Consider the following 17,691-nt stretch of genomic DNA (forward strand, 5'->3'; position numbering starts at 1 on the left):
TGGGATGCTCAGCACAGGGAGGACATTGATCTGATGCAATGAGTCTAGAGGAGGCCCAAGAAGATGATTAGAAACATGGAAGTGATGTCTTGAGAGGCTGACCTGGAACACAGACTAGACAGAGCTAAGAGAATAAAATAGGTACTTATTAAAAGGCCTTAAAGGACACACCTTGGGCAGTACAAGAACCTGGCCAGGGCTACACTCAAGATGGACCCAAAATGGATGACCAATCACAAGCTTTCACACTTTTATAAGTTTTGGCTCATTGCATATTGCAGTTAATTGTCCAATTATAGCTTTAGGTTATGAAGTCCCATCCTCCTTGTTTGCCTCTTCTTCAGTTACCTGTTGTTTATAATTCTGGACGTGAAGCTGCTAAGGGTTGTCCTTAATCTCAAGCTGGAAAAGGATTGTTTTATCTACTTACCCTGTGAAGAGAACCTACTAACACTTAATATGAAGCTCAGAGCTACACCCCTAGGCAGCACAGTATCTGAAGTATATGAAAACTAAACCTTAAGGCATCAGAAGACATCTCCTATAAGGAAAGGCTGGGAGAATTGGGATTGTTCAGCCTGGAGAAGAGAAGGCTTCAGGGTAACCTAATTGTGGCCTGCCAGTGCCTGAAGGGAGTCTCTAAGATGGAGAGGGACTTTTCCCATGAACACATAGTGACAGGACAAGAGGGAATGGGTTCAAACTGAAAGAGCATCGGTTTACATTAGATATTAGGAAGAAATTCTTTACTGTGAGGGTGGTGAGGCACTGGAGCAGGTTGCCCAGAGAAGCTGTGGATGCCCCAACCCTGGAAGTGCTCAAGGCCAGGCTGGATGGGGCTCTGAGCAACCTGGTCAAGAAGGAGTCACTGACCATGGCAGGGTGGTTGAAAGACATGATCTTTAAGGTCCCTTCCAACCCTAAGCATGTTATATGTCTGTGACTTTTATAAATCAAGTACAAAATATGCAGTATTCAAAACTGCAGATATCTAAAGAGTTTCATAGAAAATACTGGATTTACTAATTCTGAAGGAAAAAAAAAAGTCTTCATGGCCTTGTGGAGCACCCAAGAAGAAAAGTGAAATCTCTATGAGTATTTAAGCCACAAGTACTGAAAAAGTAATCCAGCTTGGTGCAACAACTCAGAGAAACAACTGTGATATAAAGGCAAAATGCCATGGAAATTGCTCTACGGAACTGTGACCACAGCATGAGTTCTTTTACAATCCTTTCAAGAAACAACACAGCACAAAGGAGAAATGACTTGGCAGAAAGATACTTTCTAAAACAGGTAGTTAGAAATAGGAATTTGAAAGACAAAAGTTGTATTCTAGAAAAAGTATTCATCCAGAAAATTAAAAGTTCATTTGGAGGAAAGAGGTAAAGCAGCACTTTTCTTTTTAATCTAATTATATGCTTACTATTAATTTTCTAGCAACTGTAGGTGAATTTTCTCTTATAAATCTAAGAAAACTGTTAAGAAGAATCTTAAATTATTTAGAGGCATAAGTCTGACTTAAGCCCAGAAAGCTTTGTGCTGTCACTTATCTATGCCATTTTTAGAGGCTAAATTGTGGTCTTTTTTCATATCACAACTCACATATCAGCATTTGATGGGTATCAAATCTAAATGAGAGCTGACAGAAGGCATCCCTGTCACAGGAGAAAGGATTACTTGTTATAACTCTGAACAAAGAAAAGAAGTGATCTCTTGAAGACAGCAGTGTCCACCCCCTTGGAGCTACAGAGAAGCAGCAGTGACATTAACAAGTTCTTCACTGATGTTCTCATGGATGTGAGACTTTCCATAGCACTTGTCAAATACTTTGTGTTCCCCTAATTTCTCAAATGTTCAATTTGAGAAGAAATACATATCACTTAAAAGGCAACTTTCTAAAAACACATTCAAGGAACAAGACTTTAAATGTTAGCAATCACACTGCCAAGCCATCATACTTCACCCCCCGGCCCCCCACCTTAGCAAGCCTCTACCAAAAGTAGTGTATGAAAATGAGACAAACAGCCATTTCATTTCTAAAGGAAATCCCTTGGCACAGGTCTGGGTACTGCAGATTATATAGCAAGGGGAGGTCTGGGAGTCATATGTGACCACATTTGGATTTATAATTCTGCTAACAGTAAGATTTCATGGTCATGCATAAGGATCATGAATAATGCCAGGTGTTCCAGGAGAAGGAAACATTCAAATTGAAGTCTATAAAAGTTCTGTATCCAGAAATTGTGAGCACTTCATGTAACACCTGCCTCTTCTATGAAGAGCATGGAGAAGCTGCCACAAACCCTAGTAGTGTATCCTAGGGTCATCTTCAGTGAAGCACAAGAATTACTTTCAGATAACCTCTTCCTGCCTCAGGACCTTCTTCCAGACCCATACCAGAGGTACATCCTAGAAACAAATTCACAGTGCCATCAGACAAGTTTCCTGGCTCTCACTGATTTCCCCTAAGATATCAAGGAAGAACTAGATAAGGTTTGCATCTACAGCTACTAATTTTTGCCAGCTGGGCAAAAAGGAAATTGGAGGATAAAGATAGATATGTTCTGCCTAGAGGAAAGAATCTGTTCTTTTAGATATCTCCTAGAGAACCTGACCAAGCAGTAAAAACATGGAAGTTGACACCTGAAGAAGTCAGAACAGTCCCTTTCCACTCATCATTCCCAAACTTGCTCTTACATGACAATCATCTCCAAAATGCCCAAATTTCAGGCTAGATTCACATAAAAGTAACTTAATGTGATTCAGCAGAATAAAAAGCCAGATGTGACATGCTATGTATACCCAGTAGCCAGCCCCGAGAATTAGGGGAATTCAGATCTATCATACCACCTGCATCCAACAGGAGCAGACACAAGCTCTCCCCCGCTTCAAGATAAGAGGAAGATAATTGTAGCAGCATATGCCACATTTGAGATGGCCATGATACACAGAGTATCACCACACCTCATCAGAAGACTTCAAGCATCTACACACAGAAATTACAGCATACCACTTCAGAAGGCTACAGAAGGCTTCTTATTCTTTAGCCCAAACTTTTATACCCCTCATGTTCAGGCATTGCACCTGTGTGCCTTCTGTTCCCTCAGGTGGTCAGTGCACCTGGGCACTCCATGGCTCATTACCTTTAATAATTTTCCCCTGTTTTTCACAGCTCTAGCCCACTGGGGATGAGGTTCTGCCGCACTCCCAATTACCACAAACTGTAGTAACTACAAATAATGATTTGTCATTCCACCATGCTAGACAGGCAACTAAGCCCTGCACTCAGGTACCACCACGGCCTCTAGAGCACAGCCCTAGACACTCCAGCTCTCCCTAACATTCTTGTTCTCTACTCAGATTGTTGTCTGTTACTTAGCTACTTGAAAAAGGAAAAAAATTGAACACTTCTTACACTGCAGGACATCCAGGCTTGATTTCAGACCAAACACAGCCATCCTACTAATGGTGTGGCTATGTCAGCTCTCTCCTGGCTATGACTGGGACAGATTATCAAGGGAAGCATCATTGAAATGAACAAACAGAGCACACAACTGTTCATTTCAAGTGTCCACTCCAGGGTGAAGGAGGGAACTTGAGTGTTTCAAGCCACTTATTCAGTTCAGTCTAGAAATATACACAATAAAGATGGAGCATAACCAAATTGCTTTAAATTATTTTTGTCTCTAGATCTCCTGTCCAGTGGATCTGAAAAGCCAAACATTTCAACTACTGCCTCTTAACATCTGCTCTCTTCCTCATATTTTAAAAAACTCAGACAATGTTTAGACCTATTATCCTGGTCATGAGCAGAAAAAGGATCGGACTTATGTGGGAAGTTATTTACCTGGAGAAACAGAGACTTGAGGATTAAATAGGAACTCTAAGCTGCTTTTGAATGTGTAACGTGGGCAAGACCTAGCCTAAAATGCTGACTGTCCATGCTAGAAGCACATACTCGTGCTGGTTAAGCATCCTTCACCAATAAAAGGTGAAGGATGGAGCACCAAGAATGGAAGATACTTGATAAGACACTCATGCCTCTCACTGTCTCCAAGTTTCGTACTTGTCCAGTCCAGAATTGTGTGCTGTGAGCTAGTAATCACTTGCATGCTGAGCAGTGGCAGGGTGCTGTGCAAGCTTCACTGTTTTCAGTCTGTCAAGACAGGGTTTCTTTGGTTGTCATCTCCTTCCTGCCATCAAAGGCTGGCTACAAAAAGACATTCACCTGCCCTGTAACTGGACTTCCATAAAAAATTACACAAGAAGCACTAGAAGTTGCAGGCTGAATGGTGGTTGATGCATGTTTTGCAACTAGGAAGAATCCACTTACCCAGCAGGTTTTTGTGATTTGGGCACCAAACATAGCAGGAGTTGACTCACGAAAAGAACACATTTTTTTTCTTTTTTCCTTCTGCCTTTGCCCCTCTTGATTCTGAATCACCAAGAGGTCTGTAATGCAAAATTCTGCATCATTCAGGCCAGCAAGAGGAAAAAAATTAAGCTAAGACTTGTCCATGCTGGCTGTCTGTAGTTGGTAGAGGACTTTCTGTTCAGAGCTGTGAGACTGACTGGAACTCAGGCTGCCACAGGGAGTGGGAAAAAGCTATGGGAAAAAATGTAAGGAAGAACATCCTTACTCACAAAAGGAAGAACCATCATGCATTGGAAGGTCTTGTACCAGCAGAGACTGTATCAATATTGGCTCAGTGTTGTCCCCTAATTGTGGATGGGTAATACCATTGTGATTACCCATAGTTTCAAAGTCACCAGGCCAATATAGCAGCCAGATGTGTTCTCTCGGCACAGAAGAAGAAAGAAAATAAGTAGAAAATTGATTGGATTATTGGACAATATAGCCAGCACCTTGCATGCTTAAAAATGTTTAGCCATCTTGATGTGCCTACAGGGAGCTGTCACAACTTGGGATGTAAGCCTGGGCATCTAGAGTATATAAAGTTGTACACAAGTTCCTACTTGTTGTAACCATCAAGAGCAATTTCCCCACAAATAAACTCAGATTCACAATTTTAGAGTGGCATCTAAATTCTCCATGCAGGAAAATGAATTCCAGTCTTTATGAACAATCATGCATAGAATTCTATGTCTTAAACATAGTCATAATACTACACTTTACCTAAATAGAATTTATGCCCACTGGACACAGTAACTAGAGGGTTACTGGAGTCTGAATAAGAAACAAACATTCTTTCTGCATGAATCATGCTGCTGAAACAGCAGATTGAAATTATTGTAGAGAGGAATGAAGAGTTTAGGTCTCTTATAGGTTCTATAAGGGCACAGCTTCTCTCTAATTCACTATTCCAAAAAGTGAACTGTTGAATGTGCTTTCTTTCTTTCAGCTTCTTTACTTCAGTTATTTAATTCAGTTACCCAAACTGTCCCCAGTGCTTATACACAAAATCTGCAATTAACTTCTGTGAGCCAGTAATAAGAAAAAAAGGAAAACATGCCCATTCTATAACAAAATGGCAAATTTTACAACCTTACACAGAATGGAGGACTCTCCTGTCAATGCTTTCTTGTTCCAGGAATTATGCACTCAATAGTGAATAAACTCTATTATAATACTAAAACTGATTTATTTCCATTAGAACATGAAAGATTATTCCTTCTAATTCTGAACTCAGCACCAAAATAGAGTGGGCCTTCAAAAAAAAAAAAAATGAAACAGTCAGGCTTTGCTATTATTTGATGCAATTGTCTATCCAAGTATAAATTATTCAAGTCTGTATATTGTATACATTTCCAGCACAGTTGGCATATGGGTATTCAAATAACAAAAATGTGATTTTTTTTTTTGTTTGGGTTTCTTATTTTTCACTTTGACACTGCCTTTATTAGTTTTTTCAATATTTTTCTCACTCATGGTACATCTCATACATCTCATAACTATGTGAAAGGGATGTTTTCTTCTGAGGTACCAAAGGTGTTGGTATGGCAGGCAGGATGGAGATAGAGTTCTTTGATGGCATATTCACTTCCCATTGCTCTCCAGTGATAATTCTCTATTAGAGGCAGTGATTCTAGCTGCCATCAGCCAACATGAACTTGCCTAATCCAATTGCCTGTGAAAGCCTTTATATTCAACTCCACAGCTTCCACTTGCTTCCCAGAAATGCTTCCATTTAAAACATTAAGATTTTACTGGCTTTATCCTCACATGCAATTTTTATTTCTCATCCTTTTTTTGCAGAACTGTGAAAAAATAGACTACGCTTCTATTAATTTTCAGATGCATTGCAAAAGAAAAATCAATGTAAACTGAAATAAATTCCAATTTATTACTATTAGGAAATGAGAACCACGGCATTGAATAACATTGCAGTTACTAAACTGAAGACTAAACTAAGGAGTCTCCTCATCTATTGCAAATTGAACTTTTTTTGGTTTTTTGCTCAACTTACCCTTTATTTCTTCAAGCAGCACTGGTTTTATTATCTAATAAATGATGCAGAATGAAATGTAACTGGTTTCAAGTACCAACAGCTATGTCTGCCCATATGCATTACAGCATTACTTTCATTTTAAACAATTAACCAGCTGCAAAATGGTCAGAACCAAGTGAAATCCTCATTCAGAGAGGATTGTTTCTTCAGCTATCTACTACACAAAAGCTGTATCTACATTTCTACTTCTAGGAGTGCCATAGCCAACACTATTCTATACCAGGGTAATTGTAGAGAATTCAGCTGTAGCATTCATCTTTCAAAACAGAAATATTGTTAGTAGTACCTTCTTTCATAACAAACGACCAAACTTCTCTAATTCAGTATTACATAATAAATTATTGCATTAGATAATAAAATAAAACAGGTGAAAAAACTTGAGGTTTATTTTCTCTTCATGTTAATCCCCTATACTTAATTACTGGTTTCTGACAAAAACTTCCTCACCAAAATATTTTCTTTAAACAGTGTCTGTTTTTTTCAGAAATTTAAATTTTACAGAGAAAGTACCATGGAATTTACATTATTTTTTTAATCACCCTTATAACTTTACAAGAATTCATTTACTATTAAAATTCTGGGGCCTGGATGATGGTATGCAGTTAGATTTAATTCAGTATAATTAGACTGAGCCAATAGCTAACACATTTTCAACCTGACGCAAGTCAGATTTTCTCCTTTTTTTTTTCCCTTGATATGTGTCAGCAATAACAGTTCTGTTAAGATCAGTATAGTTAATTATGCCTTTGCCTAACTGAAGCACCAACATCACTGGAAAAAATCTCTAGACAAGAGGATAACAACCTGCATACGAAATCTGACGGATCATTGCACTGATGTACAGTAACTGCTTTAAGGGTGAAAAATAATTGTCTTTGCTTTGCTTTATGTGTGCTTAACACATAGCCCACATCTCGTTATGATGTTGGACTTAAAACCCAATTATGAACAAAAAAGATACATATATTAGACCCCAGTTCTGGCCTTGCCTATCTATGCATTTCCCATTCACTCTGGAATTCACTCTTCTCATTCACGTACCATAAATGACAGATGTTGCTATTTTCATCATATTGATTTCAACTTACTTGGAGCAGGAAGATATATAGTGTTATTTTTCACAGAGGTGAGTAATATAAAATGACCATATACATAACACAGCAATGGCAACCTAAAGATGAGGCAATCCTACGATATTTTAAGAAAACTACTTTAGGTTACATATCACATAGTTAATCAGTTGTATGCAAGATAATCACCCTCAATCAGAGTAAGCAAGCAGAATTTAAAACCTTTTTAAAATGTGGTTTACTTTTAATTTGTTTTGATTACATTTATGGCCTTAAAATACAAAAAATATGCCTTTTTAAATTCTCTCTCCTGAAATACTTAGACTGAAATCACTCAAAAAAATCCATATCTTTTTGTCTTAACAGGATAATGGATTTATTATGTTGCTTCATTATCTACACAGAAGTGTCTTTTGAGCTGACATTTCTATGCATAAAACCTAAATTATGGTCCAAATGTCAGCTGAAAAAGACTCGCACTTGTGTCTCCTGCTGTCTCTCCCAGCTCAGTCTCTTTTTACAAAAACAGCAACACAAACACTCCATAGAAATAAAAAGAGTGAGGAAAAATGATGCATAGGCACTCCACAGGCAACCAACATCCCAGCAACTCTCTTCAAAAGCATGGATGACCATTCTGAGGATAAGTCCATGTGAAGCTGTGTCAGAAATGACAGTCAATTTGTCACTACAAATTCAATACAACAAAACCCTTCCAGATTTCTCACAGGCATTGTATACAGACTCCCCATAAAAATTGCAGTGAAATTGTGGAAGCAGCTCAGTTGCTACTCTGTGGCCTAAAGAAAAACTACTTCATTTGCCAGACGCCCAGAAAAATCTCCTACGCATACCAGCACGCTCTGTTTGCATGTAATCAGAGTACACTGAAGAAGCTACAAACTTATATTTAGGCATCACTAAGGAAAACTAGTGATGGAGGGAATAAAAGCATGCAGACAGTTTGATGTAGGGAAAATGTACCCAGAGTGAATGCCAAAATCTGCTAAATTTATTTAAAGGTAATTTGGAAAAGATGGCAGCAAAGAATAATCAGGAATTATCTTTTATACACATTTCTAGCTCCTCCACTGCTTTGCCTGCCTGTCTAAATTGAATCAGCCTCCATGGTTTGCCCTAATGAATTAAAGAACAATCCACTGCTGCTAACTCCAGCCCCAGATTCCATGCTCAGTGCCATTTCTGCTCTGGCTGGGAAGGAAATGAGTATACTACAGTCTTCCATGCATGTCTTCAGTAGATCTCAACCTTGAATAGGGCTTTCACAAGCTCTTCTCTTAATCTGATCTGTTTCAACAACAAACAACAAACAGCCTATCAAAGAGGTGAAAATTTCACATGCAAAGGTGACATCCTGATCTCATTACAGTCAATTGCACAACTCCTCACAGACAAGTCAAATCCTTGACCTCTTCAATCAAGGTCCTAATACTGTTAGTGTCACCCTCAGCAAATTTTTAGATGTCATTTCCTTTCACCTTCTTTTGAAATCTGCATTTTCTTCATAATCTGGATCAGTATAAATGACATGCATTAGCACAAGGAAGAAGAATGGTTGATCAGCTCTCAGAAGTCCTGAAGGAAGTCTCATCACATTAATAGGCTGATACTGATCCAGTCATATGTATCTCACTAAAATGCTACAAAAACCTAGGGTTAAATATCCCTTAATCACATTAAACCTGTCCCTTTTTTCACTAGTTTCTGAAGAAAGCCTCTGCACCAAAAAATCTACTTGCTAACTTCATTTTCCAGTCAAAAGGAAGCCTTGAACTCTTGCTCCAACTGTTCAAAAGATAGCAATACTTAACTACTTTTTCATAACAGAATTTCTTTTCTTGGAGGGGGGTGAAAGCATATAGCCAGATGGAGTGGAAGACAAGGTGTATGTGATGGCAGAGAACAAATATAAACACTTCACAGTCTTCCAAGAGACTCTGAGTAAGCAACCTGGATATACTGAGAGCAGTTGAATGTTCTCTTAGGTGATTTCTTCATTCACAGTCTTCATAAGAGACTAATATGTTTGGAATAGGAGAGCTAGAACCCCTTAAAGTTTTTACTTATCTTCTCTTTGTTACACTCTGCTCCACAGTACTTGGTGCTCTGAGCAGACTGTCCACCTTCAAGAATGGAATGTACACATGCAAGAGGAAGGAACTGCTAGGCTGGTACTGCAGTGGGTGCCCATAAATTAAACCTACAAATGTAATTTACAAAGGAAAATACCTTTCTCTGATTCATACCTTGGCTTGGATTCCCTCCCTGAACTACTCACTCTTGTAGGCTGTGGTCCTGATTGCCACAGGATTGCATCTTGACTATGTCTGTACACTGTTCCTGTGGATGAGATTCAACTTCAGTGCCCTGCTGTTTCCTAATTGCTCTGATTTTTGTGGAAGGAAAACTGAGTACACTGAGGCCAAAAAGAATCTTATGGCAACCTCCAGCTAGATCCCTGGTGCTGATCATGGCAGTCAGGAGGGCAGACCTAAACCACATTAGAGCACTATGATGTGTTTCAGGTATAGAAAATTATTTTCCTTTTCAACTCACTGATCTTTCCATTTATAATATGTTTTCAGAGAATATATAGAGTAATTATTTATATCCCAATTAAAACAGCTTCAACTCCAAATGAAATATCAAAAATCTGCTTAACTAATACTATGACTTTTTAATCAATGTTGATTGTATTGACTGCCAAAAGAGGAAACACAAAAGATTGGAATAGCAACCATAACAATTTTATATTGTCCACACATTCCTTTGGTTTTAACCTATATATGGAAAACTGAAGAGCTATCCATCTATGAAACAAATGAATAATTTACACATTTTATGCACCAAATGGTTACTATGTGCATGTTGCTTATTTCCTATTTTGAATTAGGTTAAATTTTTTCCTTGTAAATCTTACATTCATGCCTGCAGTTCACTCATCTCTTGTCAAAGCAAGGTTTAGTTCAATAGTTAGGTACTCTGGAGACTTAACGTTAACTTGATGTCAAAAACTTGAGTAATTAGAATTTTGTATCATTAAATGCCTAGACATACAGAATGTCTGTGTCATATAATTTTCTTCATACACTTCTATAAGGGAGATATAATAATGCATAGAAAGTGTTTTAAAATAAAATTCTAATATCACATTATTTCCCTACTCCAAAATAGCATGATTCAATAACTTTCCTGAGAAGAAATATCAAATTAACTTTGTTTTCATGTAAGATGCAATAACAAATTCTTAAAAGTGTACAGTATCTTGAATCATTTTATGGTTACAAGACAGTAAAGTTCTGCCTAATGTCTCATTCCTGGACTCTTAGAATTTGGTGCTATTTACTATTTGGTAGATTTACCAAGATGAAGTTTCATGTTTCCAATTTACTCAAGCACTAGACCTCATCTGGAATATTGCATCCAGTCTTGGTGTTCCAAATAACTGAATGAAGCTTCCTCCAGAGTCTGTCAAAGTAGGAAAGGGTTGGAGGACTTGCCCTGTTGAAAGCTGAGAGAGCTGGACTTGTTCATCCTGAAGATGAGGCAGCCTTAGCAGGGACCTATCACCAGCCTATCAGAGCTTTACCAAACAGATGGAGCCAGGCTCTTCACAGCCATGCAAGGCACAAAAATGAGAGAAAATACTCATGAATTGAAACTGGGAGGTTATGACTCAACATAAAGAAGAAAAAGTGCTGTCAGGATAACTAAGTATTGGGTATGGTTGTTCAGAGAAGTAGTGGAATTGCTTTCCTTGGAGCTTTTCCAGGCTCCAAGGTTAGAATTGAACTAACCCCTAAACAAAACAGCCTAAATTCTATGTATTTTGACCAACAGGTCCCTTCCAACTTCTGTGATCTAGTGTAATTATGAGCATTACAAAAAGCAACAGGAAATTAAATTTTCAGACTGAGCTTAATACAATCTAGGACACATCACTGAAGCTTTTCAAAAAAGGAGATGAAGTATTATGACCTTTGGACTTCTGTGGGCACAGACTATTATTTTGATCACATTTACTGAAAAAAACTAAATTCAAACTGAAAAGGATACAGAGAAGAAACAGAGATATCTGATGGAATAGAGATATTCTCCCATGATAATAAACCAGAAGAGTAAATTCAGGCTGACTAAGTAAATACTCAGCAGATGTATGACTTCTCTTTGACCAAGAATTAAAATCAGGAAAGTTATCAAACAATTTCTATTTACATAGGTATAAACTGACCATGTACCAATCTATTCACACATTTACCTAAACTTCTCCTATATAAACATCTCTATATCCCTTCCTGATTTACTCGCAGAGTTTATAGCTGGTGACAAGCATCAAAGCCAACAATAAATGTTTCTTTAGGGAAAAAGAAGGCAGGGAGTGAGATAAAAACATTGAAAAATCAGAAAGGTAACTGGAAAAGCAAAGGGAGAAAATTAAAAGGGGAAAGGGAAAGCTCCTGTGGCTAGTCAAGGTTTCCCCATTAAGCATCCTCTCCCAGGTGTCCTCTCCATACTACCTTTCCCACAGAAACCACATAAATTTCCCTATGATCTGTTCAAATTCCCTATTGCCTGTCCCCCCTTATGATGCCATTAGCCCTAAATGAAGTAGTTTTTGATCAGAGGCTGGTGTTGCAAACTAACTAGCTGCTATTGGGGAATGCTGGACAAACACTTGTCTTCCTCCTAATGCAAACTAAAAGCTGCAAAAAACTGTGCAAGAAAAGGCTAGTGAAAGGGCTGGACTCTTAGAGCAGTGTCAATCCCCTCTGTGACATAACAGTAGTAGCCCAGTATGGAGGTACGAGGCCAGGACAATAACAGTGTGAGACCAAGAGCATGAGGACAGGAAGGCAACCACTGCCCTAGAAGCTTTGGTGAAAGGTGACACAACTGCAATGGAAAGGCAGCTGCAAATGGAAGATCCTTGGTGAGGTAAAAGGCTGAAACACCAAAGGCATTGTGCAGCACCACTTCATTTATGGATAAGTTCGGGCTCAAGTGTTCATGTATCTTGTATGCACACAAGATTGGCATCCTTCACGGCTGCCAATTTCCCAGGTGCACTGGACATCACCTTTTCAAAATACTCTTTATACCAGGTCTTCATGTCTCTTGCAGGTTAATAGAGCATGGAAACAAAAGCTGGACTCAGTGAATGTGACAATAGAGGCTCATGCATGCTCAGACTAAACCAGAAAACCAGACTCAAGTCAGAATAAAACCCCAAGAGTGACAGTCATCCATTCTAGAGAAGGAGCACTCTGTATCTTGAACAGAAATGAGCTAAAAGGCTGTCTCAGAGCAGAAATCAAATGAAGAAATATAGAATCCATCATCTTCAAAACTAAGGAACTGGGGACAAATAAAAGACATACTGTAAGGAGTCATCTTACTGGCACTTCTTAGCTACTTTGACTGAAAAGCATTTCATTTTCTTTAAAAAAAATAGTTTACAGTTACGCAATAGATTTAAAACAAACTATCCGGAGAGTTGCTACGTATCATAAACAAACTTCAAGAATGTATCATGATTTGTGAATGACCAATGTTAACATATATTGAAAAATACCATTAACAATAAATTACTGGAAAATAGGAACAAATATTTGCTTTCTATTACCTTTCCGTCTCATAATCAACATCATACATTGAGTTAATGCTAATTAATTCAAGTAAACATCTGCTTGAATGTTGTGTAACAAAAGTTTTCAATCACTTTTCCCCATAAAGGAATGTCTAAATTGCATATCACCTTGTCCACCTTGACTGGGTAAGAATGCATGAATTGTAGAATCTAACCAAAGCAAAGACCTGTTCAGAATCCAACACCTTTTCCCCAGATGCCCAACAGCATATGCATAAGGAAAAGTGAGGAAGTGCAATGCAACCATGTGAATGGTACCTTCTTGAAATGCACTGAAGCCTCCAGAACATTTGCTGGTTAGGGATATTCTGATTCAGAAACATTATATTTCTGCTTTCTAGACTTTGTTTGGTTTTTTTCCTTTTTTTCTTTTTTTTTTTTATCTAGGAATTTGTCCAAATCTTTTTTTTTGAACTTGTTAACTTTTTGCATTGACAAACTTCTTTGGCAGAAAGTTATACAACTATCTATTGTACAAAAATGGAGAAGTATGGAGAAGTGTGAGTATGGAGACGTGTGGGTATATCCTCACAGGAAAGGTCTAAGCTGGCCTCAAAGTATTGAAACATTAGTTTTGAGTAGTAGTTAAGCACTACTTCACTGTGTTTTTTTACCTGCTTGAAGATGAGTCTATGCAGCACAAAAAAACTTTGTAATTTATTATTGAAGCTGTAACAATAAATTCAACACTAGCACAGTCTTACCCAGCACACACTGATGTTCACAACATAATGCATTTGTTACATTAGGTAAGGGAAAAAAATTCTTTGGTCATGTATGATTATCCCAATTTAAAAACTCAAAACCAAAAGGAGAAAATGAGAGGTGATTTCATCAAGTAATTCTAGCTCTAAATTGCCTTACTCATCTATCAGTTTCAACAAACAATATAACATTAAGTGATTCAGCAATGCAACATTCTCTGCCTATTTATCTGGAAATCATTACTGAGGCTTTGAAGGATGACAAATATGTTTTATCATAGAATAGCCTAATGTTCTGTCTTTACATGAGAGCTATCTTTAATTTAACTCAACAGATGCATTATGTACCTTCTACTTAATTACAGCAACTTAAAGAACATTTTCTTACTTTTGAGGAGACTGGAAAACTCTGATGAATACTTATTCCTTTGATTTGAATTTATATGGAAAGTTCATGTAAACAGCATGCTTATAGGACACAGCACATAATCCTCAACAAATCTGGCCCAGAACTCTTTTGTAAAAGGGAAAAAGCCTCACTCCTGTGATGTACTAAGCTCTCTCAGCTAAATGGCTCAGCTATGAGTATGCTGCAAGCCACAATACTTTCTATTGCAGTTTCAACACACGTACCCTGAGTAGCTTTAAATTAGCTAGTCTGAATACTGGTGAATATAAATGAACAATATTACAAACACTCTGGTAAATATGTACTTAATTTACCAATTTGGAGATGATTAGACTACATCCCAATTCTTTTGTCATTTTTCATTGGTTATAGTTGTTCCATCACAACAGGATTTGATTACTTTCAAAGCTACATTTCGCCTACTAACCATTAGCTGAATACTAAGAAACTAACTACTGCAACTACATTTATGTGCCATCAGTACTCATGGTAATTCATACCAGGATTCATACAATTTCCAGGAAAGGCAAAGTTAAATTTGATACATATTTTCAGTATGCAAGTAATATTTCTAACAGCAAGTTCTGTGGGGCTTGAGGTAGTGAGATGAAGAACTGAAAGTTATTTTCCAGTTTACATGCTTTTTAGAAAATATATCATTTTTATAACTGAATCTCTTTTTAATATTATTTTTATCAAGAAATTAGAAAATAAATATGCCATTTAATTATAGTATTATATTATTTTTTTTTTCCACAGAAATAAATTCTAATAGGAACAACTGCTCTAAATGAAGCATGTATTGACTTCCAGCAGTGAAGACACTATTTCACTTTTGGTTTTAAACTGTCCTGGGAGCAGGAAGATGCTGGTAAACTGAAGATACACAACAGCTTACAAATTGCTGTTCCCATTTAGTCATGTAGACCAAGCTTCATTTGTGGAAAAGCAATTTAATGGAAAACCAAACACTACTGTTTTCAAAACTAACATTTTAAAGTCAGATTCAAAACATTTGGGTGTATTACACATTCACACAGACCTTCAGAGGAATCTGACACTGAGACAAGTGCTTTGGGTAGGCTGAACTATGGTGCTGTGTTTGCATCACGCTGGTCACCAAGAAGTATAATGGCATGTTTTTCTGCTTTTTTAGAATTCTGAACTGACAATTACATTTTTGTTTAAAAGACAGCTATTTCAATATTTATATGGAGAAACTTGCACCACTGGTACACAAACATGACTGCCTGCAGCTTCTCTCTGGAGCCATGACGTGTTTATTCCCAGTGTTTTGGATCACATCTTTTCCATGACAAGGAGGTGTTAAAATAGTATATTATTTGCATCGTTCATGGTAGCAAGTTCTATATAGTTGAGGCACAGCTATTTCACACAAATAACAATGCAACTTAAGTGTATGAGCGGATGGAATTGCATTCCAAGGTTGCTCTGGTGTTATGACAGAGAACAAGCTGGCATCTCTTTCTGAACAAAGTAGGTATTCCTGGTACAAAACACATATGAGCTGGGGCCACTGACACAGAAATAGGCATGAGAGAAAATTTAGAGACATTTAGCCACAAGATAACTTCAAAAGATATAGAGATGCTGTTGCTGAGCTAGGTGTGTGGGGAGAGAAGATAGGAGTAGGACAAGACATTTGAGTAGGATAGGACATTTGAAAAACTTAATGTGAAATACCTTCCTTTTTTTGTTCATGAGTTCTCATCACAGCTACAGGCCTTTGTGAGCTTGCAAATTAAATCCTGAATAACTGTCACAAAACTATTCTTCTGTCACAGAAAACAAAATGTGAAAGAACTAAAGCTGACAATGTTGAAAGACAAATGTTTAAAATCCCTTGGTTTCTGTGTCAGCGCTTGTTCTGTGCTGTTTGTGACAGAAAATCTCAACAACTTTTGCATCAAAAAAGCACATTCATGTATTTTCATATGTCAAAAGGTCTCCACAATCCACCGCACTACTTCTTCAAAGATCAGCTTGCTTTAAGTATTTGTCTACACTTAAATTCTCACGTTGTTTAACAGTGGGTTTAGACCTCATCAGAGCACTTAAAAATATAAACTGCTGTGGGCTCAGAGTAGATATTAAAAGATGAATACACATTTTGTGCATTACGAGTAATACCTGCTTTTTTTTTCTATAAGAGTGATAAGCATGAATGATTTCTGATTGCTATTATGCTCCATTTCATATCAAAACTCAGATATTTCAGATGAGTCAAAAACAACTGTACCTTTGCTGGCAACTACCTTCCTCATGCCCTGCGCTGCCAAACGGGAAGCTGCCGGCCGGGATGCACACACCGCTTTGGCACCGTAAACACAATTATACAAAATTATGGCCACCCACCCGGCACGGGAATGGGACGGGACGGGACGGGACGGGACGGGACGGGACGGGACGCAGCCGCCCTCCGGTTGCCGCCTGCTCCGGGCAGTCCGACACCGGCCCGGCGGCGGTGCCCGAGGAGGGCGCACCCCGGCGTCGCCCACCTGTTCGGCCGCCACGGGGCAGCTCCCCCGGCGCCCTCCGGAGCTCGGCAGTCCCAGCCGACCGCGGGGAGCTGGCACGGCCCGCTGAGCTCCAGCAGCCGTTCTCCGGCCGGCACCCGCGACTCGCCCACGGCCCCGCAGGGCGCGGGGGTCGCAGAGGATCCCCCGGACCCAGAAACGCACCACCCGCCCGGCAGGGCAAGCGCTCGGGGAACTGCTCTTCCACTCACCCTCCCGCGAAGTAAAACTTGCCAGGGGCGGCTGTGTCCTCCCTCTCCCGCCACCTCGCCAGCCTTTACACGGTCCAACTTCCCGAAACCTCCCCGAAGGTCCCAAAAATACCGCCCCGGCAGGTCGAGGACAACGTCCGGGTGGCGGGACCGGCCGGCCCCGCACTCGCAGCCCGCCGCAGCCGGGCGGGGCGGAGCGGAGGGGCAGCCGGCCGGTGCCACTCACCTTCCCGCTCCTCCGCCTTATCTCTTCGCTCGCGGGCTGCAACTTCCAGCGCTTCCCCCAACTGCCATCTTCCACCGGAGCGACGGGGGAAGGAGCGGCGTGACGCGGGGAGGAAAAGTTGCGGCCGCGGCGGCCGCGGCGGCGATGAAGCGGCGACTAGGTGGCGATGAGGTGGCGATTAGGTGGCGAATAGGTGGTGATTAGGTGGCCATCGCGCCGGCGGGGCGAGCCCGCCGAGCGGGCGAGGGGCACGGCGGCGAGGGGCTGCGGCTGCCCGGGCCCGCCGAGGGACCGGCTGGCGGCGGAGCCCTGGGTTATTCCACAGCACCCTTGCCGCCCGTGGTCCCTGCCAGCCCTCGGGGCAGGGGACACACCTGCCCGCCCCGCCGGCCCGG

General features: G+C 39.7%; 1 protein-coding gene across 2 annotated transcripts in view; it reads right to left on the reverse strand.

The window, feature by feature from the left end:
• Positions 1-17,450, reverse strand: part of HDAC9 (histone deacetylase 9) — a 453,421-nt gene extending 435,971 nt beyond the window's left edge. For both annotated transcript variants that reach the window (XM_041418228.1, XM_041418227.1), the window contains exon 1: positions 17,297-17,450. The gene's annotated coding sequence lies outside the window, so the exon portion shown is untranslated. The remainder of the gene's footprint in view (positions 1-17,296) is intronic.
• Positions 17,451-17,691: the final 241 nt, after the last annotated feature.

This window comes from Onychostruthus taczanowskii, unplaced genomic scaffold, assembly GCF_017590055.1.
Source record: "Onychostruthus taczanowskii isolate IOZ18803 unplaced genomic scaffold, ASM1759005v1 scaffold59, whole genome shotgun sequence".
Lineage (NCBI taxonomy): Eukaryota > Metazoa > Chordata > Aves > Passeriformes > Passeridae > Onychostruthus > Onychostruthus taczanowskii.